The sequence below is a fragment of the Danio rerio genome, chromosome 5 (genome assembly GCF_052040795.2).
Source record: "Danio rerio strain M-AB ecotype USA chromosome 5, GRCz13ab, whole genome shotgun sequence".
NCBI classification, from domain to species: Eukaryota; Metazoa; Chordata; class Actinopteri; order Cypriniformes; family Danionidae; genus Danio; species Danio rerio.
The window spans coordinates 58,108,910-58,130,012 of record NC_141025.1 but is presented as its reverse complement, the minus strand read 5'-3'; the positions used below and the strand labels follow the sequence as shown (position 1 = coordinate 58,130,012).

General features: G+C 35.2%; 1 protein-coding gene and 1 long non-coding RNA gene across 10 annotated transcripts in view; one reads left to right on the top strand and one right to left on the bottom strand.

Annotated features, from left to right (window-relative positions):
* Positions 1 to 21,103, bottom strand: part of hint2 (histidine triad nucleotide binding protein 2) — a 54,891-nt gene that overhangs the window by 33,110 nt on the left and 678 nt on the right.
* Positions 3,244 to 20,378, top strand: LOC141385608 (uncharacterized). Of its 8 annotated transcripts, XR_015491809.1 has the most exons (8): positions 3,244 to 3,783; positions 13,982 to 14,032; positions 15,534 to 16,042; positions 16,170 to 16,231; positions 16,685 to 16,751; positions 17,534 to 17,586; positions 17,697 to 17,812; positions 18,602 to 20,378. It is a non-coding gene; the product is annotated as an uncharacterized LOC141385608 (long non-coding RNA). The 8 variants fall into 8 exon arrangements; XR_015491811.1 differs by lacking the exon at positions 13,982 to 14,032 and having other exon boundaries at positions 15,537 to 16,042; positions 17,539 to 17,586; XR_015491807.1 differs by lacking the exon at positions 13,982 to 14,032 and having other exon boundaries at positions 15,537 to 16,042.

The following is a 21,103-nucleotide window of genomic DNA, read 5'->3' as shown; positions in this document are numbered from 1 at the left end:
TAATTTGATGTGGTCTTTAGCTGTGATCCTAGGAAAACTGTCCAAGCGCTGAAATAGTGACCTTTCAATGATTTCTGAAGCAGCATAGCACTCACTTAGTCTTTCCCATGCCTTATACAATGCAAGATTGGGATTGTTGACATGCACTGAACGGATGCACCTCACCATTTCACCAGATTCCCTCCCAAGCCATTTAGTCATGAGGTCCAGTTCCTGGGTTGCCGTGAGGTTAACTTCCCGAGCTGCACTTGTGAATGAGGAACACCATGCTCGATAATTCTCAGGCTTATCATCAAATTGGTACAGTCCTGAACAAACAAGATCACGTCGTGCTAAATACTGCGCCAAAGGCTCTGCCTGGGGTAGCATGCTAGTTGAAGGAATACACTGAGGAATATAGGGCTTCGCATGTATGTTCATAAAGGGGTTTGTCCTGTCAACTTCAGATTTTATAATACCCGTAGATGGACTAGACAGGTTTGCAGCAGGTAAGTGTACAAAATCAGCATCCTGATACTTTGGCTTGTCATTAATAGACTGTGTATGTGAAGGGTCTTTTACTGGAGGACTCCATGTTATGAAGCTGTTGTGTGAGTCAGCACGAGAGGCTGGAGCATTAGGCAAGGCTGAGAAGTGTGCGGAGGGGAAATGACTTGTAAGGTTTAATTGAGAATTTACATATTCACTTGTGCGTTCAATTTTTACTTTCTCTTCGGATTCTCCTTTTTCAGCTGCAGCATGCATTTCTATTTCATCATCTTCTAGCACTTGTGCCTCAACAGCAGCTACATCAGCTTCTCGTTGTAGTGTTAACTGTTGGTCTGTGTCATGCCGACAAACTATTAGATGAAGATGTAGCCTTCTACTTCTAACCTTCTACAAAAATGTATAAAAACGCTACAAAAGTGGACCAAGATAAAGTAATCCTGCGTCTGTCAGTCGCCGCTGATGTCAGGAAGAAGGCCAGCGGTTAAAATACTGCTGTTGAAATACTGCGCTGCGCCCCATCACAAGACCTGTCTGCAAGGCTACATTTCCAAGTGTCCTTTGTAAGTTTATTCTTTAAATAATTTCTGTGAATACCGAATGATCACTTGCACTAAAAGCTGTTGTGATGCGTGCGACTGTTTAAAAAGATTTCATTATCTCACATGGTGTTTTTCACCCGCTTTCTTTTGTTCACAGTAATTTTTGTTAATATGGATTAATTATCATTCTTTAACCACTTAAACTCTGCGTACCCGGCCCTAGGGCTAGCGTTGCACCAGACCCCCGTAAGTGGTGTTGTGTGAAAGTGTAGAATCTATATTTTGCACATATGCATCACTTTGGTTTTTATACTACTGTCTAAAAGTTATTTACACTTAAATGCACAGTATTTTGGATACTCAAGCTAGGTATTTTACATTGGTTCATATTTTTTTTATATGACACATGTACAAGTTATAGCTCAAATGAAAGCTCTTGCCGGTGCTCATACAGTTCTAGCATTCTTTTTACTGAATTATATGCATATGCCAAACAGTTGTTGAATGAATTGTGGTGTTTCAATGGTGCAGAAATGTAAACAATACATTCATGATCAATAAGTAGCCCCAGATAGCACAGACAGCTGTCATCTCTTACCTTCTGCTTTGCCCTTCAGGGCCATTCTTCTCTGTTTTTAAGGTGATGTGCATAAGTAATCCTTTTATATGTCTGATGTGGTCCAAACACAGTGAATTATGTTTGATCAAACAAAAGAATAGTGAAATATGAAAACAATGATCGGTCTCTGTTGCTTGTACAGCACCTCTCATCAGTTGGAATGCAATAACTTCTGCATAGATTATGGTAGAGACCTTTTTCTTTTTTCCTATGATTACAGACATGTGCAGGAACCAACAAAATTAATTACAGCACGCTAGACCACACAGAACCTATACAGCTATTTTAAACACTTTCAATAGTGTTTTATGAAAATTCAAAGGGTTTTCTTTAAAATGATACCAAACTTTTGCATTTACACCCCTTTATGTGGATTTGGGAAGCTTTTAAATTTGGGTAGGCAAAATCCAGGCGGAAATCCCCAAATAGCAGCAGAGTTTAAGTGGTTAAAATAACAATGCTCTAATATAAGATTACCAAAACTAACTCAGAATATCTTTATTATAATTCAAACTTTGTATATACTATTCCATATATTATGATGTATTTTTAACCAATTTAAGATATTTGACAGATTTTTAAGATAATGTGTTTACATTAAGTAAAAAAATAACCTTGATTTGAAGAATATTGTGTTCCTGGACTTTAATGAGCTCAAGTAATAGTTTATTGTATACATATTGTGAATGAAATTGACTGTTGATGTCTTAAATAATAATGTTAAATAACTAACATTTGTCAAAATGGATAAATCTAGTTTTGTAACGAAACTCTTCATTTACAAAAAACTTTTTAAGTAGATTTCTTATATGTAAGTTTATAAAGTTTGCAGAGTTTTATAGAGTGTACTATTTTGTGTAATTAAAATATTTTAATTAAACTGCAAACAAAAAAGTGTAGTGATCAGCGGTAAAGCCAGGAACTTGTGGAAATTAACTTGTGGAAATTAATTTGCAATATAAACAAATGCTGCAAAGTTAACACTAAACTCTGACCCTTTTCTTAAGCTCATCAGAAAGTGGCAATTGAGACAGTGACCATCTGTCTTTTGTTTATCTGAAAGACAAAGGTGTTAAGAGCCCAGAACTTGCTTCTAGATCCAATCAACTTTTGACATCGTCTCAAACACAGAGAGACACATGGATCAGTAAACTTGCATTTCACAAAAGAGGCACAAATGGAAAATTTCACTTCATATACCAGTATATTCGAACGATCATGTATATATTTAATATGCACTGCTTGAAATGCTCCACTGTATGCAACTTTGCTTATTAAGGTTTATATATGAATTATTGGGTAAAGATCAACATTGCATAGTGATGTTTAGACTCTATATATTGCAAATGCTGCCTTGGGTAAATTAGATGTGGTTTGGAAAGTGAATTATGCATAGGAAAATATTTAAGACTCTTAAATATTATAATAGTTAACCGGTGGACTATGACTATGCAAATGCAGGCCACATTATGGATGACACCTCTCAGTGACCAACTCACAGGATCATCCAATCACAATGCTGGATATGAAAGGTGACATCCTTCAATCACGCCTTCCAGAAAAAGTATTAAAGACATTGTCTTAAACAAAGACGTTCTGTTAAGGGTGGGTCCTAAAGCGTCTGTGCAGAGTCTGTTAAGAAGAGTGTGTGTGTCCTAAACGGTGGTCGAAGAGTGGTCAAAGTGTGGTTCATGGTGGTTTGCGGGGTTCTGTCCTAGACATCAGAACTTGTGCCAGTTCCAGCAAGGATTTGGTAATTGGATTCACATTGCTTTTTCCAAGGCATCTGAAACCATCGCATCAAGACCACCACCTCCAAAAATCTGCGTGTCAAAGATTTCCAGGAACTCTACCTTCAAAGAAAAGGTATCTGCGTGTTCCCGACATCGAACCACCACCTCCAGAAATCTCCAATTTCTGCGTGTTCCAGAAGATACAGATTTCTACGCTCAAGGATAAAGACGTCGGCGTGTTCCCGACATCGAACCACCACTTCTAGAAATCTCCAGTCTGCGTGTTCCGGAAACTACAGATTTCTTCCACTCAAAGCTCAAGAGAGCCAAGTCTGCTCGTTTCATGCTTCAAGATCTGCAGGAAGATCCAAGTTCTTCCATCCACTGCATCAAAGGCAGAAACGTAAATATTCCACTTTCCAACCCTTTAAATTAGACCTTGGCATAGTGTGTTTCAGTATAAAATATTCTAATTAATTAGATGTTTATAACTGATATTCTTTAATAACAAAAACTTCCTCAGTTCTTTGTTATTGTAAAATAAGGTTTACCTTACCCTAACTTAATCACCTTCATCACTCGCCTATATGCACTTCATTTATTGTACATTTAGTAATTGTAGTTACCCTTGATTACTTTTTTGTTAATAAATACACCTTTATTACAATTGTGTCTTCCTTGTGTTGATAATACAGAAAAAGGCTCTACAAGTCAAACGATCTCATTATCCTTCAGATTTGCCCCGATCGGGCCAGTGGTACCGATTTTTACATGCCCTGCCAAAATTTTCACTGGCCCCACCAAAAAAAAAAAAAGAAGTTAAGCTATTTGACTGTGTGTGTGTGTGTGTGTGTGTGTGTGTGTGTGTGTGTGTGTGTGTGTGTGTGTGTGTACAGTTGAAGTCAGAATTATTAAATTATTAGCCCTCCTGTTTAATTTTTCCCCAATTTCTGTTTAACGGAGAGCAGATTTTTTCAACACATTTATACATATAATAGTTTTAATAATTCATCTTTAATAACTCATTTATTTTATCTTTGCCATGATGAAAGTAAATAATATTAGACTAGATATTTTTCAAGACACTTCTATACAGCTTAAAGTGACATTTAAAGGCTTAACAAGGTTAAGCCTTTAAATGTATATATGTATATATGTATATATGTATATATGTATATATATATATATATATATATATATATATATATATATATATATATATATATATATTTATTTATTTATTTTACTTTTAAATTTTTTTCACGGTACCGGTTAAAAGTTATATTAATTTTTTTAATGTTTTTTAAAGGAAAATTATTCAGTTCATCATTCAGCGTCGTTCATTAAATGTAAAAATGTTACATTGTTAAATATTTATTAAAATGTTAACAAACTGCTTTCTTATTGTATGTAGTTTCAAATAAAATGATTAGTCCAGACATGATTGCTTTTATTACTATTACCATTAATAATAATAACAACAACATAAATGATTACAACAAAAATATTTAATATTAGTGATTTCTGAAGAATTATGTGACTCTAAAGAGTGGAGTAATGAAGCTGAAAATTCATCTTTAAAATCAGTGGAATAAATTATGAAATTAAATGATAAACTAATTTTGAACAGTTATTTTATAGTGTAACGTTTCACAATTTTTCTGTATTTATGATGAAATAAATGCAGCCTTGGTGAGCAGAAGAAGCTTATTTTAACATATTAAACAATCATACTGACCCCAAACTTTTGAGCAGCTGTGTATAGAATATTTTATAAGCAAAAATGTGCACTTTAATTTTAACAACCCACAGACATCGTCACCTAATATAAACCAGAGAGGTCAGACTTTTTTATACAGAGCCTCATTTCAGTTGTCAGGTTTTGTAAAAATCTATTTATCTATTGAATTAATCAATCTATTAAAGAAACTTTGGCTAGAATTCTGCATTATAGGCTTAAATTATAGAGAGATAGCATATAAACCGAGACTCCCATCAGATCATGAAGTAGATCAGTGTTGATCTTTCCTTCGAGCTGTCAGTGTGGAAATGAACAAAACAACTGGCCTAAAACAACATATTATAAGATTAAAATATGGAATAATTATCAGATGTTAACTTCGGTCAATGTTTAAACAGCTCTCAATAATATTTTATCATGCTTTCATTTTCGCATTAGACATGAAGCGCACATTTACCGGCAGAAATGACATCCCGCCCTGCTCATCATTCTCTCTTCATATAGCTGTATATGGCTATTACACAACCATAATACACTGTGGTATAGCCTAGGTTGTTAGTTCTTTGCATTGTTTTGTTTTCTCACTACAATCGATCCACTCAATAGAGCAGAGACCATCTCATTCAGGCGATCTCGGACTGATTGATTTGGCGCGGATGTGAGCGCAATAGCAAAATTCACATATGCCAAACGAAGCGCGCTAACGGGGAAAACGAGACAGATTCCAAAACAAACGTCTATGTGTGAAAGCAGCCCAAGGTTGTATTTGCACACAATTGACAGACAGTCACAGCAGGCAGCACTGGCCCGATCGGGCCAGTAACATTCAGTACACTGGCCCAAGCGTCTCGGATGCAGGCCCCGGGCCATCGGGCAGTCCTTATTGTCAAGCCCTGCACTACATAGTAATGATAGTTACACCTTCTCGCATAAAGCATTTTGACTCAAAAAGTGACTTCGAAATTTTAATTCATTATATTGTTTTCTGTTAGCAAGTGAACAAGATGATTCACACATCATTTTGAAGCAAAAACACTAGGCTACAACATCCATTTCTTAAAAGTCTTGTGCACAAATGTTCTTTGTGTGTTTCACGGCCTTGTTTCAGTGACTTCAAAATGTTCGTTTTTCACTAACCACGCATAAACGTTTCTTTCTCAAAAACACAAACACATACAAACATGCTGCTTAGGTATTAATGTAGCCCAACTTGTGCTGTTTACAGTGTTATCACACTTTAGCCATTAATATGTTTTTAAAATACTGAAAACACAAATGTCAGTGCATGTCCAAACTTCTCTATAGCCCCAAAACAACCTCAGACCCCAGAGGGTTAAGTAAAGGTAATTGTTAAGTGTTTCAGGACATACAGTAAGAGCAAGTAATAAAACAGGCGATAGCCTGTATTTCGTTGCGGTCAGAGCTATCCACTAATAAAGCTCTACATTAAAATTTCATTTTTAAATTTTACCATGTCATATAAAAACATGGGTGTTTAAAGGGCCATGACACCCCCCACTTTCGGTTAAAGTCTATTTCAGAATTTTTTCAAAAGATGCATGATTAATGGGCGTGGAGCTCCGCGAGCATCGGGCAGGAGTGGGCGTGGCCAGCAGGGGAGAAGGGGAGCGAACAACTGTTGTTGTCAGTTAGCTCACAAACTAAGACACAAACCGTGAGACGCATGAGTTTATGGTTCACAAAGTAAAAATGCAAAGAAATAAACAGTAATTTAATGCCCTGCAACATTTGTTATTCGTAATTTCATATACACATAACCACAATTTATATCATTAGAAAGATAAGTGTGTTCATGTAAACACTATAAGGATTCTCCCTCCATCCCCGTGTCTAAATTATAGATCTGAATGCAGACTCAGTGCAGCAGGTCTCCTGACCTGTCAATTTTAACCATTAGCCCTGCTGGTAACATAGAGGATTTAGGCAAACACAGCAGCACGGCGATGTGTCTGAATGTGATCGAACTCCTGATAAAAGTCAACGTCCGCCATTCTCTAATTCTCGTGCTGCTCTCCCGACAAAAATGCTTGCAGCACACACACAGCTTTGCTGTATGATCGGCCCTGACAGGATCGCGGGGAAAAAACATGCAACAAACCCGTGTATCATGGAAACAAACACATACGAGCCTTCATGAACGGCTACGTGCCGTTGGTCTGTGTCTCACTCACAGCTTGCTTGAAACTGGCAGGTCTGCCTTCGGAAAGCACGTGCTCTCATGAATAATTAAGCAGCCGGCTGTTCTCATAGGATAAGAAAACCCCGCTATGAATAATAATGAGAAACCGACGCGTCATCATTGCACTTGCAGTACTGCACTACGTCGCCGATTTTGATCCCGCCCCAAAAATTATTTTAAACCCGGAAGCTGAAATTAGCTGACAAAAGCTCAAAATTATCCAGTTTTCCCCACAATTAAAGCTGACAGGTGCTAACATTGTCTTAACTGATGCTCAACACACACAAATCTGTTAATATAAAAAAAAAAAAAAAGTTCTCCAGGGTGTCCTGAACCTTTAAGGACATAGATCACATTTATACTTGCAGTTTTTTTCAATCTGTTCGTAAAGCAGCACTGCACAGGACTGGATGACAGAAAAGAAGGTAGATTCTGGTTTCATTCACCAAAAAAAATTCAGTTTGCATGATTTGACTACTATCATTGTATCCATATACTTTATGAATAATATTTCAAAACTCCTCTGTTGTTTATTTATTTTTTTAAATATGTCTAAAATCTTTTTTTCAGATAGGTCTTTCTAAAGTGAAAGTTATAATGGCTTGAAACGATTTAATTTAATTGTAGTGTATATGCCTAGATTGTTATAGCTTTTGTTTGTTTTACATTGATTTATTTATTTAAAATGATTTTATTATATCCAATATGTGTAATCATTTAAATGATTTCAATATAGCTTAGGCTATTTCATCTAGATATGACACTATTGTGTTGAGCATACAAAAGCAGTTACGTAATTTGTAATATTTTATCACGTTCTGTTGTATTCATATGTTGTATTGTCTAGAAATTGAGATTGTCTTGAGATTGGAAAGAAAAAAAGAAAGAAAGAAAGAAAGAAAGAAAGAAAGAAAGAAAGAAAGAAAGAAAGAAACCCAGCTGCTCATTGCAATAAGACTTGTCAAGGAAACGCACTTTTACTCAGTCTTTCACTCACACACACACACTTGCATTAAAACGCGCATGTTTCATGCACAAACACACTTTTTGAACTTAACAAAAACTCTCGAGAACTGTAAAGATGTGTAAGCATTATTATGTGTTGTTGAAACATAATAAGACAAAAAGACCCCTAGCCTATAAGGTGTTTTATGCCAGGGATTCTCAACCGGTGGGCCGCGGCCCACTAGTGGGTCTCAGCAATTCTGCAGGTGGGCCACGAGATAGCTTCAAATGAAGTTGTAATACTTACGAGAATTAGCGAGATAAAATCCCGACGAGATTTCTTTTCGAGATAAAAACTTGTCTCGTGAGTCGAGATGTTAGCATGATGGAGCGCGAGGAGGAAATTAGCATTGAAGATTGGAAGCAGGATTGAATTTGAACCGCAAATCAAGTGCTTTGCATACACTTGGTAAGGCTGGCCTCTGTGATGCACGTCACTCGGTTGGGCGGGTGTGACCTACCTAACCGCTTTTTTTTTCTCACCAGAGTGAGATGTGCAAAAAGCTGCATTATTGAAGTGCAGTACAAATATGTTATTGCCACAATTAAACTATTACCATCATGTAGTACTTCTAGCCGTATTTTGCGACAGAACATTACACATAGCTGTTTGACACTATATTCTCTGCACCTACACACATCTCTAAGTGCACACATACATACTGAACTGCTACAGATTCAACACACTTCATCATTACCAAACACGTTTTATACTGTACAGAAAAGTGGACGTTTTCTTTTCATTGTTTAAGTGACCAAATTCTACACAAGGACTAAAAGACGCTTTTATATTGTCATGTAGCACAAGTATTTAAGCATGTTCACGAGAGAGAAAGATCATCCACCACATAACCAATAAAAAAAATACTGTTGCATACATCACATGCACAAATAAAGCCATGGACATTAATTTAAGATACCTACTGGTTTAAAAGGGCTAGATGAAAAGAATATGGCCAAATGAGAGTGTTTCTGTCATAAACTATAGAAAAACAATGAAAAATGAAACCATGCAAACAGAATAAATACAGGAATGGATACAGGCCCGTAGCCAGCCTGGTGTAGGGGGTGGTTCTTTTTTTCTCAAAAAGTGGACCTTTTTTTTAGTTATATGCCTCAGTTTCTATTTAACTACAAGATTTAAATACTTCATTTTAGTGACTTTTTTGCTGGATTAGCTAGTCAGATGTCATCATAACCACACTTTTTGATGTACTAAAATATTTCCTAAAAATTGCAGTTAAAAAAATTCAAACAAGACAAATTTTAAAATACAAATTTATTACATCATATGTCATTAGGAAAAAAAATAGCAATCTGTTAAAGTTTTAAAGTAAAAAAAAAAAAAAAACATTTATTAGACAAAAAACAAATTGGCCAGCTCATTCAACTGTCCTTAGTCACAGTTTGGCCAGTTCAATAAAAAATAATTATTAAAACATAAACATCTGGGGCCTCATGTATCAACGCTGCGTACGCACAAAAACTTTGCGTACGCCAGGTTTCACGCTCAGAATCGCTCACGTTTGGATTTACTAACAATGAACTGAACGTGGGAATTTGCGCAGGTTCACGGCAGGTTTCTGGCAGGCGTACGCACATTTTTTGTGCGTGTCTGTTTTATTTCCATTGGCGACTCCTAGAGGCAGTTGTGTTAAATTCTTCTCTACAAAGTGTCTGATCCTTGCAATGGCGTCTGTATGAGACGGGTTCATATAGTAGGTATGTAAGATTTCCATACCATACAGTTGACCAGCTAAACATTAAAGCACAATTTGCAGCGGTCGCCTGTTTTCCCAATGTAATCTGAGCTATCTACTGCACGCACATTGCTATAAAGACACTATGTGAAGATAAATTTGCATGCGTGAATCAGAAACATTTCCATTCAATAAATGTGCAAATAAAATATGATGCACAAACTTATTGATGATTCCTACTTGTCTTTCTCGTGATAAATAGTGGGCAAAATCTGATATGTAGCGGGGAAAAAAAAAGAAGAATGAATTCATCAGACGCTGGATTCGAGCCGAGTTATGCTCGAACGTGTCAGTACATGATCATATGCTTCTTGTGAGGTGCGCCACTGAAACTGCGAAGGGTACTGCAACATTTTACAGATATAAACCACACTAATTCTTTTTTAAATGCACTCAGTGCGATGTTCAGACCCAACTGTGTTAACCGTATCAGCTAAACTCTCCCACTCTATTTTTTTTCTTTTGTTGTTAATTCCGCCGAACAAACTTGCAAATAACACCGCTTTTCTCCGGTCTACCTCCGAAAGCAGCACCTCCATTTCACATTCTGTTCAAAGTTTCTCTTTTTGCTTGCTTTTGCCATTGCTTTTTCGTTGGGTTTTTACATTAGCATAGTCATTAGCATATTCATACGGGGGAGGAGGCAGGGAGGGGTTTTGTGCTCGTGCATGTTGCGCTCAGTTTCACGTTCATTCAGATGTACAAAAGAATATGCGTGAGATTCGGCGTACGCAGTGTTTCATACATCTGAATTTTTTTCTGCGTACGCACATTTACAGCTTTGTGCGTACGCAATGTTTTAGTAAGATTTCCACGCAAGTCTTCGTACATGAGGCCCCTGGACCTTTGTCAGTGAGGGGTGGGTATTCCGAACCACCCAAACCCCCCTGGCTACAGGCCTAAAAAGTTAAAACATGTTTTATGCTTATAGTACACATATTTTAATAGAATTTTGGCTGTAAATGCGCACCTACAGGTGTTTCAGGCGCAGGTCAAATTTTCTCCATGTCATAATTCATTTAGTTTATATTAATTTTGTCCAAAAAATTATAATACCTATCCAGCTTCATCTGGAATGCATCCCAAATCACCCAAGTGGTCTGAGCGATCAGGTTTATATCCGATTAGAATAAGTGAGCAAACAGCCTCAAAAACACAGACGTGACGGGATTAGCGCCTTTTGGTGTGAAGTGAAATCTGACAGTTGAGGACTCCGCTTGCCATTAAAGCCTTCATCGGACAGTTATTTAAAAAATGTCAGAAATAGGGAAAGTAGGGTCAATTTTACAGTGTAGTAAAGTTTTCATATAGCCTATTTCTAATTTTAAAATATGGAAAGTTGCAATTTACTAGTTTATTTTCTTTACATGGGCATTATGTTGTTTATTAATGTATTAAATGTAATGATTAATGTAATAAATTGATGCTTATGTGCCTGACTTAACCTTAACAAACAAATCATAATATTACACTGGATTATGATCCACTTACATTGTATTTGCAAAATTTTTACCAATTACAATTTGTGACCCAGTGTGTAAAAACCAGGCCACATCTAATTCCGAGATAATGTTTGACTGTAGCCATTAATTTCACTGTGATTTCAGTTGTTGACATTGTTTTACTCAGTTAATATTAAATACATTTATTATTATTATTTTCACAGACTGTTCTTTATTGCATGTAGAAAAATAGTAAATTACAAAAAAAGCTATATTTTCCCAGACTAGGTCACTGTCATTACCATATCTGCTTCGGGAGAGACTTGGGGCACGGAGAACAGTCTTACTGCTTTTATTTTTGCGAGCTTTGTCATTGCGGGAATGCTGTTCTCCAGAGGCATGTTGTCCCACAGACAGCATGGGCCACAGAGAACGCTCTCCGACAAATCGTGCAGTAGCTTAATAATAATTCCTAACACTCTGCAGCCAGTTATCTGTTTACTCCCACTCTCTGGGGTACTTTTGAAGTAGCTTGCGTTTAAACTGTGAAACTTTAAGACGCGGAGGGTTACCTGGAGAAGCATCTCTGCTTAGAAGACCCACCCTCCTCACTGGACAAAAACCAATCAAACTAACGATGACATCAAGTATTAACCAATCAAAAGTAGGACATGAGGCATATCCCCTTGTTAAGTGTGACGTCATGCGAAGCGGCTTCCGGGTCCAAGCCCTCTATTCAACTGAATGGGGAGACTCATGAAATGGCAATATTAACTAGGGATGTCCCGATACAACATTTTAACTTCTGATACGATACCGATATTGCAGCCATCAGTCCGATACCGATATAAATCCGATATCAGCACAAATTATGAATACTTTATTTTTACCTATTTTGTTGAGTTGAATGTATGAACCGCTAGATCAAACTGAGAACAAGTCAGCAACAGTAAGTATGGAAAAAAACAACCAGTTTATTAACTATTGGTTGCATAAATGTGAACTTTTACATAATGTAAAAGTAGTGCAAGAAACCCAGCTGCTCATAGCATTAAGACTTGTCAAGGTGCAAAATAGTGCAAAATGCTAATTAAAGGTCACTTCAGTTGTTCATTTTTTACCATCAGCAAAGAGTAGAAACTGCTGAGTGCAGGAACATAAGAAAAAAAATATTGTTAAAAAAAATAAGGTTCAGTGTCCAAAATTTCAATTTCACACACAGCTTTTTGATAAATTTTTGATCCAGTTGAGCTGAAAAATAGCTTTCACACTGGGCAGCAGAAATAACTTTTTGTTAAGTTAATAAAAATGTGCAGTATGGTTAGTACAAACATTTACATGATCAGAGCTATTTCATCTGTGTTTGTATCATAAGAAGATTACGGCTGTATCAATGTTCCTAAACATTATTAATTTTATAATAATATATATTGCACATATTATCTTTAACATATATATACATACATACATATACATATATATATATATATATATATATATATATATATACACACATACATATACATACATACATATATATATATATATATATATATATATATATATATATATATATATACATATATATATATATATATATATATATATATACATACATATACATACATACATACATACATACATACATATATATATATATATATATATATATATATATATATATATATATATATACATACATGCATATACATATACACATATATATTATATATATATATATATATATATATATATATATATATATATATATATATATATATATATATACACATATATATATATATATATATATATATATATATATATATATATATATATATATATATATATATATATATATACGTACATACATATATATATATACGTACATACATACATACATATATAGTTTTTTTTTTTGTCAATTAATTTTGTGGCTAAAAGGTATCGGTTCAGGCACTGTTTTGGCACCAGTACCATTTTAAAAGTATCGATTTAGCACCGGTATCGAAAAAACCCAAATGATACCCAACCATGGAGGCCACTGTGCTCATTGGAACTTTCAGAGTTCTGTAACCTTCCCCAGCCTTGTGCATCTAGACAATCCTGTTTCAGAGGTCTACAGACAATTCCTTTGTCTTCATGCTTGGTTTGTGCTTTGACATGCACTGTCAACCCTGGGGCTTTATATAGACAGGTGTATGCCCTTTCAAATCATACCCAATCAACTGAATTTACCACAGCTGAACTCCAATTAAACTGCCAAAACATCTCAAGAATGATCAGTGGAAACAAAATGTACCTGAGCTAATTTTACAGACTGTTTATACTCATGTACATGTAATTTGTCGTGCGACTTGGGGATGTTTGGTTATTAAAAAATAATAATAATAATAACACTTTAGTTTAGCGCGGAGCAGAATGAACACAGTCTCTCTTGTGCACCAATACAGGGCTCAGCGCCCTAAAGAGAGGGATGAGGAGGAAAGGAGTTCAACAGCAGGGTAAATCATTACAGAATACTATTTTTGTTTCGATTTGAAGTGAGAAACTTAAAGTCCCTGGTACTGGTGTTTACTGTTTAGCAAGCTTGACAAGAATGTCAAGTTAGCGTTAGCTTGTTAACTCATAGCATAACTGAAAAGTTCAAACTAAGCTTTGGTGTATTGGCTGGCCCTGAGCCAGAGAAAGACGTGTCATATTATCACAATTATGCAGCGTTTTAACCACCTATTGCTTATTTTATGTTTTAGACATGTAAACACACACAAGTACTAGTAAAACGATACATTTAGAGTTTGTAAAACACAAAAGAAAGTCTATGGAAGTCTAACAATCCATACAAATATAATTTGCTGATGTAAATTATTCAAATCAGATAAATGTAGTGAAAGTAACAATAAAGTTCAATCTATTATTCTCCTAGCTGGCCAGCCACTTGCTGGCATGCATTTTTTGGAGGAATTGATGAATTTACATGCTGAATCCTGCTTTTACGAATAAGGCAAATGCATGGCCGCAAGTAAACATGAAAAGGCCATCTTACATTATAGATCACAATCAAGATCATTTGTATTTTTAAACAACAAAAAAACTCACATATTTGTGAATTGGAATATCAGTTTGTGAATATTTTGATTAAAACGAAAAAAAAAAACTAAATAAAAAGATACATCTGTCATACAGCTTTCTTGTGACTACAATGTTTCAAGTAACAAACAGGACGTGTCACTATGGAAACATGAAGGTTGAACGTTCTAAAATAATGGTTGCCATTACTACACAAACAAAACTCATTTCCAGTTTTAGATAGAATATATTAAACTCACCAGTGAAAGGGTTAACAACAGTAGTAAAGCAGCAGTGGAATAGTTACTTTGCATTGCAAGACTAAAGACACTTTTTATTCACTCACCTTTTTTGGATCATTCATCTGTTGTTATGTATAGCTACACTGCAAAAAAAGCTTTTCTTACTAAGTAAGTTTGTCTTGATTCAAGTCCAAATATCTTAAAAATCTTAAATCAAGACTAGACAAGAAAAATAGCGTGAGAAAATTAAGTGATGCTTAATTCTGTTTAAGATTTTATCTCATTACGATTTTTCTTACCTTATTGGCAAATAGTTTTGCTTGTTTTATGCAAACAATCACCTACAAACACTTTAGATGTTTTTTTTTTTATTGTTTATAGAAAACAAGACATAATTTCTTATACTGTTTCATGTGTCTAGTATGTATGTTGATTACATTTCTTTAGATATTTGGATTGAAAACAGGACATAACTACTTAGTAAGTTATGTATATATATATATATATATATATATATATATATATATATATATATATATATATATATATATATATATATATATATATATACACAGACTCTAAAAAACGCTGGGTTGGTTTTTTAACCCAAATGCTGGGTTGAAACTGCTTGGTAACAAAATTGGGTTGATTCAACCCAATTTGGGTTGTAAATCTGTCTTAATCTATACCCCAGCAGTGCTAGGTTGGGAACGCGGACGTGAAAGAGAGAGCACACGTCACGTCAACATGCAGGGACATCAACGTGAGAAACCGCCATTTTCTTTGCGCTGTCTTTGAGGGGAAGCGAGTGAAATTCTGTGTGAGACGCAAGTTATTTCGTGTGTATTTAACAATTTTCATAAGAAATAACACACTTATTTTACTTAGTATAATATACACGCGCTTTTTTTTCTGTTTCTCCACCTGACGGCCGACCTGTTGCTCCACCTCACGCCCAACCTGCTGCTCTGCTTCACCGCCGACCTGTGCTCGCCTTACGGCCGAACTGTTGCTCCGAGTCCGCCTGACGACCGACCTGTTTCTCCGGACCTGTTTCTCCGCCTGACGGCCGAGCTGTTGCTCCGCCTAACGCCCCACCTGTGCTCGCCTCACGCCCGACCTGCTGCTCCGCCTTACGCCCAACCTGTTGATCGGTGGACGGGAAAGCGCGCATGGCATCGGAAGGAGCTTGAAAAGTATAAGGTAACTAATGAAACTAACGTGAAGCATGTTTGATGACCACTTTATAAACACAACACCTAGGATAATTTAGGAGCTTTTTATTGTAATAAAATGCCTTTTGAATGACACAGATTTTTATGTTGGCTAGGTGATGACAGTAAGTAACATTACTGTGATTTGTGATCTTTCTGGGGTGTTAACTGTAAAGCAGTAAGTAGTATTTTTACTCTTGTATTTCTTAAGTTTGTTCATGGATTTTTGTGACAATACTTTGATGCATAAGTGTTGAATTCAGCTTCTCTAACAATGTTTTTTTTTTTAATCAAAATATATACAATAATTGTCCTGCTCTGCATGTACATTTTGTTTAGCTGTACATTGAATAGCAAATGTTATTAATTTATTATGAGCATTTTACATTCTAGACGTGATTTGAGATATCTTTAATTAATCCTGTATGTATGGGTCGTTTCATGCAAACGGAAATGTCTGAGAAATGTCTAATCATCTTCGACTGCAAAAAGAAAAAGTTTGACCACCGTTTTATGCGACACCCTGGATAATTATTATCCAGGAGTATTTTTGTGATATAGTGACTTTTGGCAAACATGATCTTTATTTACTTAATTTTGCTTAAACGCTTTATCTGTTATTCTTTTTCAGATGGATAATTGCGTGAAAATCAAACTAAAAGAATGTAATCTTGAGGAGTTAATCCCCACATTTGAAGGTATGTAATAATATTTTACTTGGTTCATTGTAATCATTAGGGCTGCCCTTGTCTAAACATTTGTCTGGTTGACTTGTGATGTTCATTTGAAGCATTAGTTGAATAATTACAGATTTATTAATAAACCTTTTATTCATTAATTCATTTTCTTTTTGACTCAGTCCCTTTATTAATCTGGGGTCACCACAGCGGAATGAACCGCCAACTTATCCAGCATATTTTTTACACAGCAGATTCATGCAGCATACATTGACTTTTTTTCTGCAACTAGTGGGTAGCACATTCGCCACATAGCAACAAGGTCACTTGATCGATCCTTGGCTGGGTCAATGGGCGTTTCTGTGTGGAGTTTGCATGTTCTCCCCGTGTTCGCGTGGGTTTCCTCCAGGTGCCCAGGTTTCCAAAGACATGTGGTAAAGGTGAATTGGGTAGACTAAATTGTCAATGGTGTATGTGTGTGAATGATTTGTTTCCCAGTGATGGGTTGCAGCTGAAAGGGCATCTGCTGCATAAAACTTATGCTGGATATGTTTGTGGTTCATTCTATTATGGTTACCCCAGATTAATAAAGCGACAAAGCTGAAAAGAAAATGAATGAATGAATAATACATTTTTAGTTGACTAATGGTTATTCAATTATTAGGGGGCAGCCCTAGTAATCATTAGCCACTTCAACACTTTAAACTGAGAGATTAAACTCTAATGCCAATTTGTCTTTGTCTGGTTATTTTTTAAAATCTGCTGTTCATGCAACCAGTGACATTCTCTTGTTTTATTTTTAGCACAGGAGCGAACCTTTCCTCGTTTTTAGTTCAATTTGAATACAATTCAGAGGGTAAGGATTCAATTAAAGGTTTCTCGATGCATATTGATGCATTTAATGCATAATGCTTGTCTTAGTTATTTTATTAACAATGAAAATGTTATTTTTATGTTTGTTATTAGGGTGGCATAGGGGGGCAGTGGGTAGTGCTGTCGCCTCACAGCAAGATGGTAGCTGGTTTGAGCCTCGGATGGGTTTCCCCTCCACAGTCCAATGACATGCGGTGTAGCTGAATTGGGTAAGCTAAATTGTCAATAGTGTGTTTGTGAATGAGAGTGTATGGTTGTTGCCTGGTGATGGGTTGCAGTTAAAAGGGCATCTGCTGCGTAAAACATAAAAAGATGACGGTTTTGTGAAAGTTGTGATTTGGTCACAGCTATGGTTTCTCAAAATTTTAGTGATAAGATGCTTTATATAGATAGTGAATGCAACAAACGCTAAATGGCCTGTAAGCCAATTATTTTCATTAAAGGAGAAGTCCACTTCCAACAAAAAGATTCACACATAATGTACTCACCACCTTGTCACCCAAGTTGTTCATGTCATTCTTTCTTCAGTCAGAAAGATTTTTTTTAGGAAAATATTTCAGCATTTTTCTCCATCTGCATGGACTGAGATTGTGCCTCATTTTTGAAGTTTTTAAAGAAAATTTAAATGCGGCTTCAAATGATGCAAATACGGTTGCAAACAGTCCCAGCTCAGGAAGAAGGGTCTTATCTATATTCATTAAGAAAACACAATTAAATACTTAATAATTTCAAATGCTCATCTTGCCTTACTATTACTTATTAAAAAAAGTTCCTTAGGCAAACCTGTTGTTGCATTAAGTCATCTTCACTTGGGCCAAAAATTTTTGCATAGTGCCATGGTCAGTGGTTAACTAATGCCAACACTGGCTGATAGCATGGTGTGTTATGGCCTTAATTGCTTCTAAAGGTATTTTATATGTTTTAAAGTTAACTCTAAAGATATTTAACTTTAACACTTTTGAGTTTTTAATAAATCTTAATTCTATTTATTTTTTCAGATTGGGACCAATATTGCTGAGTATCTTCGTCCATTGAATTCAAGAATCTATTGAGTTTCCTCATGTTCTAATCCTTGGAGACCACCACTTCTTTCAAGCCTTTGCTCACATGCTGTGCCATTTATTATTGCAAAGTACATTACTTGCTAAAGTGGACGTTTGCTATAAAGCATTCTACATCTTTGGTGTGAACTACCCCAAGCAGTGTTCCCTGGTGTGGCAGACTGTGGTTTATGGACATCCTGGGGAGGAGACACTAGCAGTAAGGGTTCTGATAGCATTAATTTTTGCTGACAAACAGTAATCATTAATACTGTGACCTCACTGCTTCCTTGGATTCTGTGTTCTTTAACTTGTACTTTGGATTGTGGGGGAAAAGGAGCACCCAGAGAAAACCCACACGAACACAGGGAAAACATGCAAACTCCATACAGAAACACCAACTGACCCAGCTGAGGCTTAAACCACCGACCTTGTTGCTGTGAGGCAATTGTACTACCCACTGTGCCACCATGACACCCATTTCTAAAGAATAGTTTTAATAACTAATTTCTAATAACTGATTTCTTTTCTCTTTGCTATGATGACGGCACATAATAATGGACTTGATATTTTTTAAAGACACTCTACACTGCAGTTACATTGCAACTAATGTTTCTTACAGACTCTTTTATATCTCAGTATTGATGTTTGCACATGATTGTTCGAGTAAAAGTTAAAAAAAAGTTTTCCTATTTCAAATTTGTTTTTAAAATGCTTCCATCCTCAGGTTTCATTTTAACTTTTATATCTGTTTTTTCATCAAAACTGCATTTACATTGAACTTGATCATCCTTACTGATGATTCCTTTATATCTCATATATTGATGTTTGCACATAATTGTTAAAGGGAAAGTTATAAAATGTTTTCTTATTTTTTCTTAATATAAAATTTGTATTTTCTTAGTTTTTATTGTTTGTTTTGATTTTTCAAGCTGTTTGATGCCTTTTCATTATCACTTTCACATTTTTTTTTCTGCATTGCAGTTGATGATTTATATGAGAATATGTTGATGTTTGTGCTCAAATTTGTATTTTGAAGTTACTTTCTGACTTCAGTCATTTAGATGCATTTCATTATTACTTCCTTATACTATTGTTTTTCTCTACTCTGCAATAACATTGCAATTGCCTCTTACTGATAATTCCTGATGTATACATGATGCAAATGTTTTTGAATGTATTTCAAATATGCATTTTCTTAAGGTAATTTGTCTGACTTCAGTCTGATGCATTGTTACTGATTTTAGTCAGTGTTTCTGTGATACAGTTTGATAAATTTTCATATAAATTGTCTTAACCCTTTAACTACCCTTCCAAAAAAAAAAAAAATTGGATTGCATTTCTCAACTGCTAATGTCGCTATTGAACACAATCAGTACATTTTTAACACGTTATAATTTCTAAAATATCAACCTCTACCAAATGATTGATATGCATGTTTATGGCAAAAGTACCAGAATTACCAGAATGATGAAAAATCTGAAAAATTAAGTGTAAGACCAATTTAAAAAAATGTATATATATATATTTAAAAGAAATATTTTGAACACTAAATCATCTTTATTTTTTAATGACTTTAACAGTCATTATTTAAAACAGTAAAAACATGGTCAACCATTTGGTAGAGCAGGCCGTCAAAGGGTTAATGCTGAGGTGCAGATGGGAAAAATGTCTTAAATTCATTTGGACACATTTTATCTTTTGTCATAAATAAAATTCCATTACTGAACAACTATGTATTGCTGTAGAATTGTTTTTATTTTAGTGATTTTAATCATCAGTTTCTAGATTAAATTTCTGACCCACTTTGGGTTACATTCAACCCAGCAGTGTAGTAATTTTTAACTAATAGTTGGGTTAAAATCACAACCCAGCATGCTGGGTTAAACTTGTAACCCAACTTGTTGGGTTAAAGTAACCCATCGTTGGGTTTGTCCCTTTTTGACCCAGCCCTGGGTTACCAAAACAACCCAAATTGGGTTGTTTTCAACCCAGCAGTTTTTAGAGAGTATATATATAATTATTATTATTATTATAACAGCTCAGGGATGAGCTTTTTTTAATAAAAGGTTGGAAATTAATGCTTTTTAAATTATCGACATATTAATCGATTAATAAAATAATTATTAGATGAAGCCCTATAGATGTTTAGCTCCAGAAGGCCAGTCCTCCACTACAAGAGTTTCCAAACATTTTCCATGATTCCCAAAATAATAATGTCAGTGACTCATGACTGATTTACTAAATTGCAGTGTTGAGAGTTATACTTCTCAGGAAATTCTTTCTTCTTCAGGGATTGTTTTTTTTTTTTTTTTTGTACAATGATTTTAATTTGATAGTGAAAAGCATCTCTAATAAACTGCTTTACTTAATGAAAATGTATCTTACTAATAACTCAGTCTTAAAGCAAATTCCAAAAACTGTACTTGGTGGTATAAGTAGATAAAAACTTTAATAAAT